This window comes from Lacerta agilis, chromosome 4 (genome assembly GCF_009819535.1).
Source record: "Lacerta agilis isolate rLacAgi1 chromosome 4, rLacAgi1.pri, whole genome shotgun sequence".
In the NCBI taxonomy this organism is placed as follows: Eukaryota; Metazoa; Chordata; class Lepidosauria; order Squamata; family Lacertidae; genus Lacerta; species Lacerta agilis.
Genome location: NC_046315.1, coordinates 51622509 through 51635495, shown reverse-complemented (window position 1 = coordinate 51635495; position 12987 = coordinate 51622509).

Sequence of the window (12987 nt, the reverse complement as noted above, 5' to 3'; positions counted from 1 at the left end):
CCACTATCCATGGACATTTGTGGACGCTGGGCGGATATTTGCACCCTGGCGCCGCATCTGCTAAAGACGGCCCTGTTTGGAGTGCCATTTCGAAGCAATGCATTTTGTCTCAAAGACATCTAGCCATGTGTCGCTGACACAAAAGCTTACACTATGCAAAAGAATGAAAGATCATTACCCCCATGGGGGGCTGGGGGGGCAGCTGCCCCCCTAAAACAAGTCAATATTTAAAAATACTCACGTCACAGAACCCAAAGCAATGTCGTCGGTGTTTTTATACATCTTCTTTATCCCCAGGACCCTTCCTTCTCATACAGGCTCATGGGTGGTTAAAAAGTTCAACATAGCTTGTCTCATGTAAGAAAAAAAGCAATATAAGCAAATACAATTCACATATACATTTGACACATCAAAGATCTGCTGCACATGGACAGAAGGCTGATATTAAACCAAGGCACAGATTTGCAGTCGTGGGGTATTCTCCTAGTACTACCCTAAACGTAAAGTTTCATTCCAACGCTGCTAACAGTGTATCTGGCTTGCACTTCCTTTGGGCTGTGATTGTGGATGTCAACCTGTTTAGTGTTGTCATTTAAAGATGTAATACAAGGCTTTAGAACTGCTTGCCAAGGGAGGCTTGGCTAGCACTATCTTTGATGACCTTCTGCTGGCCAACAAGGAGATTTTTATTTAAACTGGCCTTTGGCCCATCAACTGACACAGGTAATTTTGTGTGAGAGAGTTTGGTTTTAAATGATCATTTGTTTGATTGTATTGATGATCAGCTGCTTTGTTTCTTTTGTTTTGAATTATATTGTGGTTTTATTTTATTTGCATCATTGCCAGTAGGTGTAATGAGTGCTATTTGGTGGAAAGTGGGGATCACTGGTGTGGGAAGGGCAGGGCGCCCTGGGCAGCGGGATCCCAATAGGGTTCTATCTCGGTGCGCTCCACCCCCAGAACACGTGCCAGCCCTGCCCCCACCTGCTTCCCGCCCCCGGTGCCAGAGCATGAAGCTCCACCACTGGTGGGGATACAATGTAAGCAAATGATGATGATGATATATGTCTATCGATATTAATGCTCTGTGTTAGTCACAGTATAGTCACTATACAGTGGTACCTCGGGTTAAGTACGCTTCAGGTTAAGAACTCCACTTAAGAACAGAAATCTTGTTCTGGCGGCGCAGCAGCAGCAGGAAGTCCCATTAGCTAAAGTGGTGCTTCAGGTTAAGAACAGTTTCAGGTTAAGAACGGACCTCTGGAACGAATTAAGTACTTAACCCGAGGTACCACTATACTATATAGTCTGAGCACAGTGCTTTGCAAGTCCTGACAGCTGATCAGTGGTGTCTGCAAACCTGCTTTGGCCCAATCACATCTGATCTGCCATGCTGCCACTCACCTGATGCTATATATGACATGAGTTGAAGAGCAGATGGGTGTGGCTTGGCCAGAGTGGTCTTTTGAACAAAATGGGAAGGCTTCATTAGGCCCACAGTCTGGATATTTCCAACCCTGAGTTGGATACATCTTTACAGAGATCTTTATTTTTCCTCTAAACTAAGTGACTTTTTGAATCTTATTCTGCCCTAGCTTGCTTTGAGCAATAATGCAATTATATGCACAGGAGTCCTACTAAAATACAGAAGACTCACTACCTGTACAGTGGCATACACAGTGGGTAATTTGATGGGGCCAAGGTCACACAAAGGGCATTTCAGGGTCACAGTCTGTGGGTTTACAGTTGCATAGATTTTTAAGCTATATGCACATTACCAGCTTAAAACACAGCCAGGTCATTATTTTGCTCAATTTGGATCAAAGATGGTTTGTGGGGAAACGCATCGAAACACAGTATTTCACAAGAAACAACACAGCAGATGCAGGATAGATATGGATGGTGGCTAATGTTGTGTGTACACAACTTTCCAAACCAGCTGTGAGAATGCCCTGGACATCGAGTTAATGGGAGCATGTACACAGCCTTAGTTGCACTCAGCTATGTATGCCATTGTGGAATTCTTTGCTGTGTCGATAAAATTCAGCCTGCAGGATAATTTTCAAATGGCCAGTATGACTAGTTTGCAAAAGCCACCCTTTTCTTGAGAAGCTGTAGGGAGCATAGATGGGAAATATTCTCCTGGCATGCTGCTTTGCCACATGAAGACTGGGTGCTCACTCACTCAAGACATGTAACATTTTTTTAAATATATTTGTTGGAGACTATTAAAGCCAGAGGCCAGAAAATTCTAGTTGTTAAATAAAGGGAACCTTTACCATGGACTAATCAGTTTATTTGCATTTCTATATGGAGTGTGATACCCATGTAGTCACGCCAGAACAGTTGTCAGCATTGATGAATTAATTCAAAAATATGACTTAAAAAACCCCAGCACCAGCTTATGTGCAAATAGCATACATATTCAGTGCTACATTCTCAGGCCAAAATCCATCAACTGATTCTAGTTTTATATTTCAGCACTGAAATCAAAGCCATACTATTTTGCTTGGGCCAAACTTGATTGTTTCGGTTAGGCCTGGTGCGTGATGAATATTCTGAAAGCATTACAAAATGGGACATTAATAATAATTATCATGAGCAAACATTAGCCCTGGCTTGTTCAGGATGCAATGCTAAACACACACACATTTTAATGGGAGTAGATAGTTTAAAAGGTGAAAACCTTTCTTGGGAGAAGGGGAGGCAATATATTAATCACAGGGAGGAAATTTCCAGGCTGAAGAAATAGGAAAAACCTACTTTGAAAAAGCACACACTAGAGTATTTTTGTTCCATTTGTCTGAAAACCTTTGAACACTTTGAAAGTCAATGTAAGTATTCTTCTAAGTGCTGTTCAGTGACTTAAGCAAGCTTTTTTATTTTTGTTTCTTTTACTCTTAGCTTGAATGCACACTGTGACTAATCTAGTGGGAATGAATAATAGATCTTTAAGGAATACAGAAGTTTTAATACAAACTTTTTCTTTCTCAATTTATGGCCGTCATGAGGCTTTATACAATGGTTGTCATAGGAACTCTGGAAGTCATTTAAATAAAGGCAAACTTCACGACTTCTTTATTCATGATTTAGAAATGATGGATTTAAACTGTTGTTGATACATGATCATAGCTTGATTTGCCATGTTTTCAAGAGCATTAATAAAGAATTAAATGCATGTCAGCCTTGGAACACCCTCTTAGAGGTTGCCCTAACATCCTGATTAAATGTTTTCAATGTCTCTATCCAAAGCACGTTGTAAAACACCTTACAAAATCTGGGGTGTGTCACGTCTGATATTTTTATTTTGTGTCGCCTAGCTAATGCCCCCTGACGCTATCCTCTGCTGTATGTTTGTAATTTACTAGAAGTGGATCAGGGAAATTATGTATAGCCTTGGGTCAACGGGGGTGGGTAGATAGGATGGGAGTGAGGTTTCCATCCCTATGCCAGTAGGTAGGGGGCGATATGGAGGAAGGTGAAGGTATAGAGGGGAGGGAGAAGGGCTAGTTGCATCAAAGCCCTTGGCCCCTCTGCTTTGCCTGCTGTATTTCAGAATCTGGGGGTGCCAGACAACTGCCCTGTGGCCTGTTTTTGTTGATAAATGCCAGAGGAACAGATTGGGATATTGTTAATGTACCCTCCACACTGTTGTGCTACAACCTCCCTAACCAAACTTGCAGGGGTAATTTTGGATGCTTTGTTGGACAAGCGTTTCCTGATGGTATTGCAGGACTTCAATATCTATGCTGAGGCTGCCTCAAACAGGCCAGCTTAGTGGTTCATGGTCTCTATGGGCAACCATGGGGCTGTTTCGGTATATCAATGGTTCAACACATGTGGCAGGCTGCAGGGCAGTCCCTAGAGACCTGGTCTCTACGACAGGGTGGATTGGTAGTACTGTACTCCATTGATGTGTGTGTTTGGGGCTTGCTGCGCGTCCATTGGTGAGGCTTGGGTTGAATGTAGCTACTCCATTTGGGGGCGGGGGACTCATTGAGATGGTCTGCCCTCAGAGACTGATAGGCTCTGATGGAATCCATGATTGCTCTGGGGAATTTGCTGGCTGACATGGTGGTGCTCATATTGAGGCCCCTGTCTCATTGTGGAAAGGTGAAATGCTCAGAGCCATTGACACAATGCCTCCTGAGTGCCTTCACTGTTGCTGTGGAGTACATAGGTCACTGGTATTCCAGTGGCCTGTGTGCGATGAAACACAGTGGGGACGTGGTGTAATTCTCAGTCTGAATGTGGTAGCGGTGGCAGAGAAAGCTTACTTCACCACCACCTCCTTCACTGTGCCTGCAAGTAGCTGTCAAGCACAGCTTCTCCAAGTGGCCTTCTGTGATAACTTGGTGAGGCACTTTAGGGACAAAATCACTCAGATTCAGAGTTGCCTGCTACAAGTTAGAGCAAGTCCAGTGGGGTGTGTGTGTCTGGAGTACTGTCTGTTCCATCTGTACTGGATTTGTCTCAGTTACTGGAGCCTGAGGATTGTGGACAAGTTGCTTGAAGAAGTGCAGTTGACCACCTATCCCTTGACTCTTGCTTCTTATCTGACTGGTCTCAGGTCCAGTTGCCAGCATCTCCAGGTAGAGCTGGAAGAGACACTTTCTTGAAATGAACAGCTGCTTCCTGTCAGTGTCAACAATTGGGGCTGGATGGACCAATAGTCTGAATCAGTATAAGGTACTTTCAGTGTTCCTATGGGATTGAAATGGAAACTTTTCTTCTTTTCCAAACAGTTTCTTGCATTTTCTTAAAATTGTACAAATATGTGATCCTATTAATAAATCACACAAAAATACAAATAGGACACATTCATTCATAGTAGCCAGAGTAAAAAGAATGTAAATAAAATCAATCTCTCTCTCTCTCTCTCTCTCTTTCACACACACACACACACACACACACACACACACACACACGTACCCCAAGCCCTGTCTAGGCCATTTATGATTCAACAATTTGAGAGAGAGAGAGAGAGAGAGAGAATTGTATGCAGTCATTTAATAAAAATAATAAAAAAACAACTTCCTAAGGGAGCACATTTTAGCTCTTGATCTAGAACAGTCTGACACATAAACAATGGTTCCATGGTGTTTACTGCATGCTATTATCTGTCTAAATACTGGGATTACTGTTTCCTTTTGTGTGGCAACTGGCTGGTGGTTCTCACTAATAGCCATTATTAGTAGCGGTGACACGTTAATTGAACTTTTCTGCTCCCATGTGTGTGGCACACTTCAAGGTCACACAGTGCACTGGAGTTTCATGTGCATTCAATTACTGTAGCATTATGAAAGAATGTAACCTGTCATACATTACAAAAATATCACTTGCTACTCTGCATGGGATAGCTGGTAACCTAAACCAATCAGCTTCTCTGACATAGTTGGTCTGTCTCTTGGATGCTCTAAAAAATGAAGGGAGGAAGGAGGATAAAAAAGCCAAATATTCTTCCACAAAACATGGATTAACCAGGCTGATCTTCCATAGATATTTCGTATTCTGCTCCATTCCATGTGTAAAAATAGTAATCACTTGCATCCACCGTAAGGCCTATACATTTAAACCAGCACCATACCACTTTAAATAGTTGTGGCTTCCCCCAAAGCATCCTGGGAAATGCAGCTTGTTAAGAGAGCCCTTTCTCCCTCACTGAGCTACAATTCCCAGAGTTCTCTAGGAAGAGAAATTGATGATAAAAGCACTCTGATAATTTTATCTCTGCGAAGGGAATAGTGGCATTGGCAGTTTAAAGTGGTATATGGTGCCTCTTTAAAATACACAGTGCAGATGGGACCATAATCATTAGGTAGAAGGGATTCCCGTTGAAATCAGTATGATTTCTAAGCATTGAGTTTATCATGCCAGGAACATGCCAGGCAGTGTTGGACAGCATGGCAAACGTTCTCTAATAGCACCCATAACTTTTATAATCCATCTACTTTCTATAGTTATATCTCAACCTAAAAATAAGGTACTTTGGATACAGATGCTGTGGCACTTCATTGCTGAAAATGCCCCTACTGTGGATTGGACTGCACTTGATAGTTCAATAAAAAGTTAGTAGGCTACTGGGAGATCCAGCAGTTTATTGCTCTTTCCCCTGGGCTGCTTGACAGGGATGTTGTTTTGGGGAATGGAGTGTAATATCTGCTTCCTTCCGAGGTAGAAATGGCTGAGCATAGTGTCCTATCCAAAATCAAGCCAGCCCTTAATCTCTTATGGAGCGCAGGGGAATATATTTTTCAGAGTAGTGCTAGGAATGTCCCATCTGAAACCGTGGACAGCTGCTGTCAGTCAGTAGACAATACTGAACTATGTGGTTTAAAGCTGATTCCTTTGTTCCTATATATAACAGTTTAGAATTAGCGACAGTGTGAGAGTCAACATTCAATGCAAGTGAAATTCAGGTTCGGAACCATGCCTGTATTATTTAAGAACTCCAACTGAACAAATAATTTGCTCAGATGAGGTCCAAATATGTATAAATTGCCCATCATCACATACGAGGTTTAAGGCAGGGGCATATGTCTGTTTTCCCCAATATCTTCTTTAACATCTTAGTACGGGGATAAAATTGATTCAGTTCATATTTAAAGATGAACCTACCTATATTGCACTTCCTGTAACAATATGCAATTTTGCAGCCATGTACAGTAATGGGTATAGTGTGCTTAAAAAGTATATATTAGTGAGAATAACATAGAAAAATCTATTATATTGGGGAAATTTCTTTTTAAAATGTGTACAGAAGGCAGAACTACATATAAATATGTGTATATTAGGAGAAATTTGCACTAAATTCCTGAATTCCCATGAGGACTTAAAAAAAAAAAAGTAAATTGATGTGGAAATTTGGAGAACTGAACTTGAAATTGGAAAAAAAGAGAAACTGAGAGAAACCAAAATTTACAGATTCACTCTTCCCTAGGCTTTAATAATTTAATAATACACTGTGTACAATTAAACATGCCAAATTGGGTATCAAAGAGTGCATTGAAGCCTAAATAAAATATTTGGAATAGAATGTAGCATTTTCATGGTTGCTTCTTAGGAATGTGAATGCCTTTAAAATAAAAATAAAAATGTCTATTGCTCCTTTTAATGTCATAAATATATACACAGCATTAGATCATGAATATAATTACATCATATATTGTTTGACAGAATCAGAGTAATTGCCTGCGTCTGATCTCAGTGTTGTCTCTATGTCTGATTTCCATAGTAAGTCCAAAATGTGTATCATGACCTTCTGAGATATATGCTAAATATATATATGATGCAGTTTATTTTTACATTCTGTACACAAAGACATACTGTTTTAATAGTCAGTCAAAGCAGTCATTTGAAAGATCCATTATGTCTATGCTGTGAATAAGAATTAAGATTAATAATACAGAGAACGGAGTTAGATTTCAATGGGCTCTTTGACAAGACAGACTAAAGGCATTTTGACATTACAGTGTTTATTTCTCCTAGATGGTTAGTTATCACTAGATAGCGCAAATGATTACGGGGACAATCCTATGGCAAGATTTGCCTGGGCGAGCACTTCAGGATGCAGCAGATCTCTGAATGAATGAACAAGCTTGGTTCAGCTGGGCTCAGCCAGGTGAGCTGCAGCTCGTTAAGCTGGTCAGTATAAGTCCCCCGAAAGAGGTATTCTGGGGGCGTGGTTCAGAAGGACTGGCCAGAGGGGACAATCCTAACTCTGTTCAGCTCATTCACATGGCCTGGGGAAAAGGGCAGTGTAAGTTTTAAAGCAGGCACTCCCAAACTCGGCCCTCCATATGTTTTGGGACTACAATTCCCACAATCCCTGAACACTGGCCCTGTTGGCTAGGGATGATGGGAGTTGTAGTCCCAAAACATCTGGAGGGCCGAGTTTGGGGGTGCCTGTTTTAAAGGCTGTTTCCTTCTGATAGGCTTGGGCCTTGCTCCTGAATGGGGCTTGGATCTGGTATAATTTTATGTTGGCTTGCTTTATGCCAGCTTCTTGTGTATAGGATTGCTCTCTAAATGTATACTTGATAGGAGCTGTACTTGGCAACACATGCTCCTTTGAGCAGCCCGATACTTTAAAGCACATGATAGCTGTTCAAAGGCAGCTCTTCAGACATGTTGCTGTTAGGGTTATAAGTAAGAAGTGAACCACAGACATTGTGGGAGCCACTCCAGCTCTTTAGAAAACCGTGGATCTTGAATGGCCCCAATTAGCTTTATGGATTGTCTTCTTTCTTATATCCACACTCTCCTGTTGCTATATCACTTTCATTTCCCACCTGCACACCAGTTTATACAATTTTATACAACAGATCAGCCACATCTACAGTTTGTGACTCCATTCCTTAGTCTGCCCCTGCCTGTTCCCAGCATACTACCATGACCTTGCCCTTTCTTGCTTATACCACTGTGCCTGCATCGCTTCCTGTTTCCTCCTGTACTGTACACCCAGCTAACCTGTCTGGAATTTGTTGCTGGCTGCATTGATGCCACGATTTGGGAGAAGGTGGGATATACATTTTTAAAATAAAAGCTGTATTCATATTCAAATACAACCAATGTCACTTAGAGAAACAGTTTAACTGGTTCCCTCTTCAGATGGATAGTGAACTGTTGACAAAAGGTGAAACATGTAAAACAAAAGCAACACCCCACCCCCCAGAATAACCCCACATTCCATCAGTGATCTTGTTCACCATTTCCCCTTTTATATTTACTTTTGTTATTGGAGTAAATTGATATTCTGCAAGTGTAATGCAATTTATTCCTTTACACCTTGAGATCCCTTGTCATTATTCAGCATTGTTTAGAAGGTGATTATCTTTGAACACTCCTCATCTGTTCTGGTCCAAAGATAACATAAAAACCAACCATTTTATTATATTAGGGGGTAGCTGACATCAGGATCAATAAATCCTGACAGAAGCCATTTGCATTTTAATGAGTTACCGGTACTCTCTATAACATTGTAAAGAAAATTTGACAAGTCATGGTCTCTGTGATTGCAGACATACTTTGCAACTACTGTAGACAAATATTTTAACCTGGGAAGCTGTCAATCACCCATCTCAAAAAAGGCTATGAAGCGTAGAAAGTCATTGTCCCCCCAGCTATATGTTATTTGAGTATGTAAAAACATATAAAGATTCCATTCATTGGGACAGAACAAGATGCAAAGCTAGACATTAGTTATAGATTTCATGCGTATTTTTCATGAAGCTCAACTTTGTTGTTGTTCAGTCATTCAGTCATGTCCGACTCTTCGTGACCCCATGGACCAGAGCACGCCAGGCACGCCTATCCTTCACTGCCTCCCGCAGTTTGGCCAAACTCATGTTAGTAGCTTCGAGAATACTGTCCAACCATCTCATCCTCTGTCGTCCCCTTCTCCTTGTGCCCTCCATATTTCCCAACATCAGGGTCTTTTCCAGGGAGTCTTCTCTTCTCATGAGGTGGCCAAAGTACTGGAGCCTCAACTTCAGGATCTGTCCTTCTAGTGAGCACTCAGGGCCGATTTCCTTGAGAATGGATAGGTTTGATCTTCTTGCAGTCCATGGGACTCTCAAGAGTCTCCTCCAGCACCATAATTCAAAAGCATCAATTCTTCGGCGATCAGCCTTCTTGATGGTCCAGCTCTCACTTCCGTACATTACTACTGGGAAAACCATAGCTTTAACTATACGGACCTTTGTCGGCAAGGTGATGTCTTTGCTTTTTAAGATGCTGTCTAGGTTTGTCATTGCTTTTCTCCCAAGAAGCAGGCGTCTTCTAATTTCGTGACTGCTGTCACCATCTGCAGTGATCATGGAACCCAAGAAAGTGAAATCTCTCACTGCCTCCATTTCTTCCCCTTCTATTTGCCAGGAGGTGATGGGACTAGTGGCCATGATCTTAGTTTTTTTGATGTTGAGCTTCAGACCATATTTTGCGCTTTCCTCTTTCACCCTCATTAAAAGGTTCTTCAATTCCTCCTCACTTTCTGCCATCAAGGTTGTATTATCAGCTCAGCTTACTAGGTTAGTAATATATGTCAAGGAGGTTTGTGATGGAAGGTCCTGTTTTATTGTATTGGCAGTTACATATGAATAAGAGGGACATCCCAGGATTTTTCCATTATCCTGGGATAGCACCCCATCCCCTAAATTCAACTGATTTGCTTATACTCTCTAGGGCTGAATCAGAGACTGAAATATCCTGAAAGGAGTGAAAAGCTCCTGTAAAAAAATGTTCTTTCCATCTGAGAAAGATCGATTCTAAGCATGTTTTCTGGGAAGCAGGATTGGCAGTGCAGTGGGGCGATGCTGCAGAGTTACGCTCTTGACAGTGCTATCACTGGCAATTAGCAGGGATGGAAAATAATCATGGCAAATGCTCCTGCAGCTCATTTAGTAGAGCTAGTATTGTGTAGTTGTATACAATGTTGGACTAGGACTGTGGAAAGGTGGGTTCAACCCAGCCATGAAACTCATTTGATGACTTTGGGCCTAGTAACAGGGTTACCTTACAGGGTTGTTTTGAAGATAAAATGCATAGGGGGAGACTAAAAAGGTAATTAATAAATGCAGAAGTAAAAAATTAGAAGCCTTTCAAGTATGGAAGTGTTGTTGTTGTTTTTTTTTACTATGAAAACCTTCTATACAAATAGGCTGTCTTTGCATGTGGATTTCAGAACCATGAGAATGGTACCACTGGTTTTTGAATCAGGGTCATAAGGTTGAAATAGGCCACACAGTGTTTTGCTTTGGAATTGTACTGTGATATTCATGACCAAACCTGTAGCATATCGCATTATTTAGCTGATGCCTCTTATTGCAATTTTGGGCTGTTGGAAATTGTTTTTTTGTTTTTGTTTTTTTTTTATGAAGAATTTATTAACATTTTCATAATACAACACATACCCAGACCCACACCTACAAATACAAAACAAATACAAATACACATAATGCCAGGATTCTTCTTCTTGTTTGTATACCTTACAAAAAAAATTTCTATTTCTGAATCTTGACGTTTGACTTCCCCCGCCTTTTCACCTTCGGTTTTAAATCCATATTTTACTTTCTTAACAACTTTTCTCTATAATTTTTTTTTAACTTCAATTAAAAATAACACAATTCTCTTAATCATCCTCTTATAACATAAATCTTAACAGAATATTCTTATAAAAACTAAACTTATTCCTTCTGTCCTTTATCATGCTGCTTTTAACTTAAAATCCAATATCTCCTTGCTTATTCAAAATAAACTTATAATTAACGAACTTCACTCTCCGATTTCAGATACCATAACAGACCATTTGGGTTTTACATTTAATACTTCATCCCACACCCCCTCTGTCCATTGTCTTTCTCTGTCTTTCGCCAGAACCAGTCCTCCAGTTGTCTTCTCTTCCCAAATGTCCACAGATCCAGGCAGCATTCACAGCAGGCCTTGCATCGAGCTTCAGGGTACACATCACATCCTGTTGGAAATTGTTAGGCTGTTGGAAATTGTTAGGGATCTAGATGTTGACCTGAATAAAATCTGGATCTTGCTCAGAAGCTTTACAGCTTGGTGTCCTAATCTTAAACATCTGTCTGCAATGTCTCGCTAAAGCATAAAGTTACATTTCATGCTATAGAGCTTGCGCAACAGCTTGTATGATGACCCCATATTAATTAATTTAATTTTCTGAAAGTCATAAGGTCTAATTGAAATTCTCATCTAGGAAAATATATGAAACTAATGTGTTGATTGCTATGCACAATGAATACACATGTGTATATTCTGTTGCATGTACAGGTGGTGATTTAAGTAAGGATTTTGTGCTTTTCAGTAAATAGTAGTGCTTTAGGGGAAAATCACATTTTCTGTGTAGGAAAAGAGTAAATTGCAGTCCTTATTTATAATTTTTGGATATAGGAGTTATGTGCCATTCTTAATACAGTACTAGCATTCTGAATGCTGGGCAAACTTATACTGAATAACTATTAAGTTTCCACCCACCCTGCTAAACAGTTGCAGTAACTTTAAAATTACATGGAGTTAGCAAACAGAAAGCATTTGATAAGGTAGAATTGCTGTGGCTGCTAGTTAGCCGCTGTAACTAATTTGAACTGCCTAGATTCTATATCAATCAATTTGATTGTTATCCAAGCAATAATAGGTACGATTGGAAAGCCGAGAGATAAGCTGAGAGGATAACAATACAAGTGTCTTAGCTTTCTTCTGCTAGAACACAATATTTTTAAAGGTCACCCCGATCTCTGTTGAGTGGTGCATGAGATTTCAGGGCTTTTGGCACTTAACCAGGATTTGTGTTTCCTTTGGGAATGAGAAACAATTGATGCTATAGTGTCTTTATGATATATGGCTTATTCACACATATATACAACCTGAGTTTACTTGTGGAGGGGTTCACAGCAGCAGCAGCCCAAAAGATACCAGCTTATTCCACAGTAGAAGCATCAGCTTCCTTTCTCTGCAGCCTCTCTTGTTCTGCAGGGCAACATCCCAGTTTAACTGTCACGAGACTGCACACCCCTTCCCTAAACCAAGCCCTCTTTATCTACAGAGGGAGGGAGAGCTTCATTTATTTGTATTCTAACACCTATTTCCTTTGATGTTTTGAACTTGTAATGGTTAATACTCCCAGGCAACCACCTCACAAGGAAATTTGCCTGACTTCATTAACACTTGTTGAATTGGAAACAAAATAGGAAATTCTTTCCAGTAGCACCTTATCTGAAGAAGTGTGCATGCACACGAAAGCTCATACCAAGAACAAACTCAGTTGGTCTCTAAGGTGCTACTGGAAAGAATTTCCTATTTTGTTTCCTATTTTGTTTCGACTATGGCAGACCAACACGGCTACCCACCTGTAACTTGTTGAATTGGTTAGGATTACAGTGTCTAATACACAACACAGCTTTAACTAGCTTTCTTAGATTTCAACTCCTAGATAGTCTGACACCTAGTTTTAAACACAAGTTTAATTAA